The sequence below is a fragment of the Gorilla gorilla genome, chromosome 11 (assembly GCF_029281585.2).
Source record: "Gorilla gorilla gorilla isolate KB3781 chromosome 11, NHGRI_mGorGor1-v2.1_pri, whole genome shotgun sequence".
NCBI lineage: Eukaryota > Metazoa > Chordata > Mammalia > Primates > Hominidae > Gorilla > Gorilla gorilla.
Window position 1 is genome coordinate 75,764,889 of NC_073235.2, and position 7,449 is coordinate 75,772,337.

The 7,449-nt window shown below is 45.1% G+C and overlaps 1 long non-coding RNA gene across 1 annotated transcript in view; it reads right to left on the minus strand.

The window, feature by feature from the left end:
• LOC129531907 (uncharacterized) overlaps positions 1-5,915 on the minus strand; it is an 84,810-nt gene extending 78,895 nt beyond the window's left edge. Inside the window, exon 1 of the long non-coding RNA XR_008677371.2 lies at positions 5,544-5,915. This is a non-coding gene — a long non-coding RNA (uncharacterized lncRNA). The remainder of the gene's footprint in view (positions 1-5,543) is intronic.
• Between the last annotated feature and the right edge of the window lie 1,534 nt (positions 5,916-7,449).

The window sequence follows — 7,449 nt, forward strand, 5'->3', positions numbered from 1 at the left end:
GATTTGGGTGGGGACACCGAGCCACACCATATCAGGGGCTTTTGGAGTAATCAGCTTACGAGGGTGGAGCCCTCATGATGGAATTAGTATCCCATAAGGAGAGTCATGAGAGAGCTTCGTTCCTCTCCCCTACTCTCCTCTCCCCTTCCCTCCTCTCCTCTCGTACATAAGGATACAGCAAGAAGATGGCAGCCTGCAACCAAGAAGAGGGCCCTAACCAGAACCCAACCATGCCTGATCTGACTTCCCAGCCTCCAGAACTGTGAGAAATAAATTTGTGTTGAGACAAGACACCCAGTCTACGGTAATTTGTTAAAACAGCTCAAACTGACTAAGACATTCGGCAATTTTCAGAAGTCCCATTCTTCTTTACCAATACAGATGAAGTTCCAAGGAAACTCAAAAGGAAATCAACAATATCTGCTTGGTTATGTTGGTTTTTTGAAACAGGGTTTCAGTCTGTCACCCAGGCTGAGTGCAGTGGCACAATCAGAATTGACTACAGCCTTGACCTCCCAGATTCCAGCGATCCCCCCTCCTCAGCCTCCTGTGGAGCTGAGACTACAGGTACACACCACTACACCTGGCTAATTTTTTTTTATTTTTTGTAGAGATGAGAGGTTGCCCAGGCTGGGGTCTCAAACTCCTGGATGCAAGTGATCCTTCCACCTTGGCCTCCCAAAGTGCTGGAATTACAGGCGTGAGCTGCCACACCCAGCTTCACCTGCTTGTTTTAATGAGGTTTCTCTATAAGGAACAGTCTCATTCTATCTAGTTCAAACACAATTGAATTTTCTGTAGCGTAGTATAAAACATATCATGGAAAGAATGATTATGATTAGAGTTAACATTTATTGAGTATTCATTATGTATGTGCCAAGCCTGGCTCTAAAACCTTTCCTCATTTAATCTTCACACCAAACCAATGAGGTAGAGTCTATTATCATCCCCATTTTACAGTTGAGGAAACTGAGACATAGAGAAATTAGCTATTTGCCCAAGGCAGTCCAAGAAATGGAACTGTAATAGGGTAGAACCCCATAAAGACTGGAGCTGGAGATGGTTCAGAATGTGAGGTGGCTCTAGCGGCAGATCCTTGCCCTTGTGCTCTGCCATTAATGTGATTCCACTACCCCCACAGAGCTGCTGCTTTCCATGCTACCACCATCTGATCTTCACTGCTCTCCCTCCTTCAGCTTGCAGCCACAGGCTTCCCATCCTTGCTGCTAGTTCCTGAACTTTTAGCTGCAGCTCCCACCTTTAACCACTAAAACCTTCAAGCCTTTCCGTATTTCTTGTTTCAAAGTGCCAAGAGAGTCTATCTGGCCCAGCTCATATTTTTTAAACAGACCACAGAGGTTGCGGGTTGCTCAGCAGACCCTATGTTGGGTAGGTGTCCATTCCTGGTCTTGTCAGCTGTGGCCCATAAAGAGAAGAGTACGAGAATAGCAAATGATATAAAGCATGGCTATCTAGGCTACAAGGACCTGCAGGTGCAATAATTTCTCTTAGAACAGAGTAAAGGCATAACCTTTTCAGCACATTGTTATTCTCTAGTGATTAATTTACACTGTTTGCTACAAGGGCATATTTCGACAAATTTGCTGAATTTAATAAGTCTATTTTTATGTGGCACTTATAAGAACTGTACCAGGAAAATTATGCAGATAAAAATCTCTGCTTTTTAAGAAAGATCGGATCAGATAATTTTATATACCAAAGTGTAAATCAATTTAAACCAGTATTAAACTGAGTACCTACTATGTGTAAGTTATCATCGAGGACAGACTTTTTTTTTTTTTTTCCATACAGGATCTCACTCTGTCACCCAGGCTGGAGTGCAGTGGCGCCATAATGGCTCACTGTAGCCTCAACCTCCCAAACTCAAGCTATCCTCCCACCTCAGTCTCCCCAGTAGTTAGGACTATAAGCACTCACCACTAAACCTGGCTAATTTTTGTGTTTTTTTGTAGAGACAGGGGTTTGCCATGTTGCCCAGGCTGGTCTTGAACTCCTGGGCTCAAGTAATCCACCTGCCTTGGCCTCCCAAAGTGCTGGGATTACAGGCATGAGCCACCGTGCCTGGCCAACAGAATTATTATTATTATTATTATTTTTTTTTTTTTTTTTTTTTTTGAGATGGAGTCTTGCTCTGTCATCCAGGCTGGAGTGCTGCAGCACAATCTTGACTCACTGCAGCCTCCACCTCCCGGGTTTCAGCAATTGTCCTGCTTCAGCCTCCCAAGTAGCTGGGATTACAGGCATGTGCCACCATGCCTGGCTAAGACTCTTTTTAAGAGTAAGAATTAGGCCAGGGACGGTAGCTCATACATGTAATCCCAGCACTTTGGCAGGCCAAGGCGGGTGGATTGCTTGAGGCCAGGAGTTCGAGACCAGCCTGGCCAACGTGGCAAAACTGCATCTCTACTAAAAATACAAAATTAGCCATGTATGGTGGCACGTGCCTGAAATACCAGCTTCTTGGGAGGCTGAGGTATGAGAATTGCTTGAACCCAGGAGGCAGAGATTGCAGTCAGTCAAGATCATGCTCTGCACTGCAGCCTGGATAACAAAGCAAGACTCTGTCTCAAAGGAAAAAAAAAAAAAAAAAGAATAAGAAATACAGTTTGTAGAATTTTAGGGATCACTTAGTTCAGTGTTCCTTAAACTGAGATCAGACGTGTTCTAAAGGTCACACATTCTGTAAGAAATGTTTTAAAGTTTTGTGTTCGTATTTCCAGAACAATCTAAAAAATCAGTATGAATGTATTCTGGAGCATCCATGTGGCCACCTCAAAACTATACACTGCCATGCAAATTAAGTGTTTGAGTCTGGGTTTTTTTTAATGCCAAATAGTATTAATATTACTCTTGGTGGGCTAAAAATACAAGGGGAAATTTTAAACACACATGAAATGCATTTATGCCAAAGCTCACTGCATGTAGTAGTTTGGTTTCCCAGTAATTGGAACACAGAAAAACGATGACAGAATTGAGTAGGTGAAGACACTGTATTCATGATGGGAACAACAATTTTGCTCTAAAAAACATCCCATTTCATATCCAATTAATGCTATTAAGTTTGATTTTGTTTATATTCAGTTTGTAAGTCTGTGAGAGATGTATATAGTTGAATGACGACTCTCAGGAAAGAGGTTTCTGCTTTTTGGAGTGGTGGTTTTCTTTTAAGTAACATCATAACCAAAGTAATTGAGTAATCCTAGGAGAATCTCATAATTCTTTTCCTTTAAAAGGATGCCATACATTACTCAAGTTTGAGAAATGCTGATTTAAGTCAACCCTACTGAGTTTTAGATGGTAGCCACAGAGCCTAAAATAAGCTACAATTAAATCATAGTTACAATTACTACTACTACTGAAAATGGGAGAGAAGAAAAAAACAGGAAAAAGACATCAGAAAGTGACCAGTAAGATGATTAAGATAGGCACGGTAAACAACCCTGTGAACTAATACTTAAGACAGGGACTGTAACTTCTTCATCCCAAGTGCCCAGAATGTTAGATCCTCTGTTAAGTGGTAGTAAACTCAAGTGCCCAAGACCACGCAAGATGGAGACAGAGCCAGAACTGGAGTTTTAGACCTGTATTCTCTCAACTCCACTCCCAGAGCCTTTAAACACCTGCCTGCCCGGATTACCTAACTGTCATCACTTTCTCATTTCTTTTTCCTGCCTTTTTTCTTTCCTCAGTTCTCAGTAGTAATAATAAATTTAACTATACTTTATAGCTAACTCTGTGCCAAGTGCTTTAAAAACATGATCTTGTGCGATGTTTAATTAGACTCCGCAAATCCTGGATTGTCTTTATTTTTGTTTTCTTTGCAATTCTGTTTTTCCCATGTCTTCGTCTTGAAGTTTCTTGAGCTAGGCGGCTTTTCAAGCTGAATGGCTGCCAGTGTTCCTGAAGGGTGTGCACTTTAAACCTGAATTAGGCCATTGTGCCTATTATTGGGATCACGAATTAATGATACTTGTCAGTCATTATCTTGAGAGCTTTTTGTTGTCCTTAAAGACAGTTCATTTTGCTTGCTATTGTGACTGTGACAATTTGGGTCTTAGTAAAAGACAGTTTACATGCGAGTGGAAACCTTTGTGTTTTGTAGTGTTCTGCTGAGTTATGTTTTCCTCAGCCAAGTTCCCTGAAAGAAAACACCCTTCCTGTTCTCCCCTCAATCCATTATTTCTACCGTGACAGGTTTCTCAAGCAAACAGGAAAACCATCAAATGTAACAAACCTTTTTCTTTATGTAGCGCTTCACAGCCGAGCACAGAGGCTGGCCCCCATAACAGGCAACATTACCACCTTAGCTAAACACCGTTATCTCTGTTCTACAGAGGTGAAAAGATTTCCCTGGTGGTATTAGAAAAATCTAGAGTGCTGTCCAAATTTTAATGCAGAAGAACCAAAGTTTAGTCTTTTATCCAGATCATTGTGGTCCCATGTACATCATCCTTGCAAGACTGATTCCGTTTATAGCTATAGAAAGATAAAAATGAGCATTCTATTCAACCTGCAGGGCCGTAATCAGACTGTGCTAGGTCCTGCTGCTACAAAAAGACAGCACTTGGCTTCCCTGAGTGGGAAATTAGCACGAACTCCATTAGTTTGTGTTTTATAAAGACAGGAACATTTCCCCTAATACATATCTTAAAAGAGAATTTCTCAAAAGATAGCTATTCCCCCCAGCCCTGCTACCAATCACTCTGTTATAGTGGGATGGATATCTCAAGTTTTATTAACAAGCTATTTTACTAAATAAAGCCTAGGTAAAAGATACACTCGTTCTGAGCTCCCTAAAAAGTTGGTGTTCTATCAATGATGGAAAGAGCGACTGACTAAACATTGATTCTAGTTTTTTGTTTGGTTTGGTTTTGAGACCGAGTCTCGCTCTGTCGCCCAGGCTGGAGTACAGTGGCGTGATCTCAGCTCACTGCAACCTTCACCTCCCTGGTTCAAGCGATTCTCATCCCTCACCCTTCCGAGTAGTTGGGACTACAGCGGCCTGCCACCATGCCTGGCTACTTTTTGTATTTTTAGTAGAATCGGGGTTTTGCCATGTTGGCCAGGCTGGTCTGTAACTCCTGACCTCAAATGATCCACCCACCTTGGCCTTCCAAAGTGCTGGGATTACAGGTGTGAACCACCGCGTCCAACCTGATTCCAATTTAAAAACAAATGATTAAGAACAAAGACAACAAAGAAAAGCAATCATAACCGGCACACACTCTCTTCTTAAAATTGCCATTCCTGAGTTTGCTGCAGCATGTGGAAACCAAAACATTACCATTAATAGACAAGGAAAGGAAAATAATCCCAATCCTTTCTGCACTTCCAGAGTTTGACCTTTAACAGAGTCAGAGCTGGGTTGAAGGTAAGGAGAAGCCAACATTAGCTCAGCGGGTTGTCAGACCCACCACTGAAAAGTACTGGCTCCTTTACCATAGTGAATAGCTTCTCTGACAAAATTAGGGTCTTTGGCAGGGGTGGGGGGCACTATTTTATTTTTATTTTTATTTACTTACTTATTTTTGAGACAGGGTTTCACTCTGTCACCCAGGCTGGAGTGCAATGATGCATTTGTGTCCGGAATTGGTGAGTTCTTGGTCTCTGCGACTTCAAGAATGAAGCCGCGGACCCTCGAGGTGTTACAGTTCTTAAAGGCAGCGTGTTAGGAGTTTGTTCCCTCTGATGTTCGGCTGTGTTCGGCGTTTCTTCCTCCTGGCGGGCTGGTGGTCTCACTGGCGCAGAAATGAAGCTGCAGACCTTCTCCGTGAGTGTTACAGCTCACAAAAGCAGTGCGGACCCAAAGAGTGAGCAGCAGCAAGATTTACTGCAAAGAGTAAAAAACAAAGCCTCCACAGCGCAGAAGCAGACCCGACCAAGTTGCCACTGACGGCTGGGGGAGGGCAGCCTGCTTTTATTCCCTCATCTGGCCCCACCCACGTCCTGCTGATTGGTCCATTTTACAGAGAGCTGACTGGTCTGTTTTACAGAAAGCTGATTGGTCCGTTTTGACAGGGTGCTGCTTGGTGCGTTTACAGTCCCTGAGCTAGACACAAAAGTTCTCCAAGTCCACCCTAGATTAGCTAGACAGAGAGCACTGATTGGTGCATTTACAAACCTTGAGCTAGACACAGGGTGCTGATTGGTGTGTTTACAAACATTGAGCTAGACACAGAGGGCTGATTGGTGTATTTACAATACCTTAGCTAGATATAAAGATTGTCCAAGTCCCCACCAGATTAGATAGATATAGAGTGCTGATTGGTGCAGCCACAAACCTTGAGCTAGATACAGAGTGCTGATTGGTGCATCCACAATCCCTTAGCTAGACATAAAGGTTCTCCAAATCCCTACTAGACTCAGGAGTCCAGCTGGCTTCACCTAGTGGATCTCGCACAGGGGCCACAGGTGAAGCTGCCCACCAGTCCCACACCGTGCATCCGCACTCCACAGCCCTTGGGCAGTCAATGGGACAGGGGGTTGTGGAGCAGGGGGTGGTGCTCGTCGGGGAGGCTCGGGCTGCGTAGGAGCCCACGGCAGCAGGGAGGCTCAGGCATGGTGGGCTGCAGGTCCCGAGCCCTGCCCCATGGGGAGGCAGCTGAGGCCCGACAAGAATTCCAGCGCAGCCCCGGCGGGCTGGCACTACTGGGGGACCTGGCACACCCTCCGCAGCTGCTGGCCCGGGTGCTAAGCCCCTCACTGCCCGGGGCCGGCAGCGCGGCCGACTGCTCCGAGTGCGGGGCCACTGAACCCACGCCCACCCAGAACTCATGCTGGCCCGCAAGTGCTGGCCGCAGCCCCAGTTCCCACCCACGCCTCTCCCTCCACACCTCCCGGCAAGCTCAGAGAGCCGGCTCCGGCCTTGGCCAGCCCAGAGAGGGGCTCCCACAGTGCAGTGGTGGGCTGAAGGGCCCCTCAAGCGCAGCCAGAGTGGGTGCCGAGGCCCAGGAGGCACCGCAAGCGAGGGGTGCAAGGGCTGCCAGCACACTGTCACCTCTCGCCTTCACAGCTCACTGCAGCCTCAGCCTCCCGGGCTCAAGCCTCAGCCTCCCAGGCTCAAGCCTCAACCTCCTGAGCTCAAGCAATCCTGTCACCTCAGCCTCCCAAGTAGCTGGAGCTACAGGCAGGCACCACTACGCTCAGTTAATTTTTGTATTTTTTATAGAGACACGGTTTCACCATGTTGCCCAGGCTTGTTGCAAATTCCTGAGCTCAAGCAATCTGCCCGCTTTGGCCTGCCAAAATGCTGGGATTACAGGCATAAGCCGCCATGCCAAACTTTTTTTTTTTTTTTAAGTTTGTTCTGGTGATATTTTATCTTCTCCTTACCTGAGAAAGAAGAATGCTCAGAAATTATTTCACTATGCTTACTAATTATTTCACTAATAATTCACTTAGTAATTATTTTAGATTTGCTCCAAAATA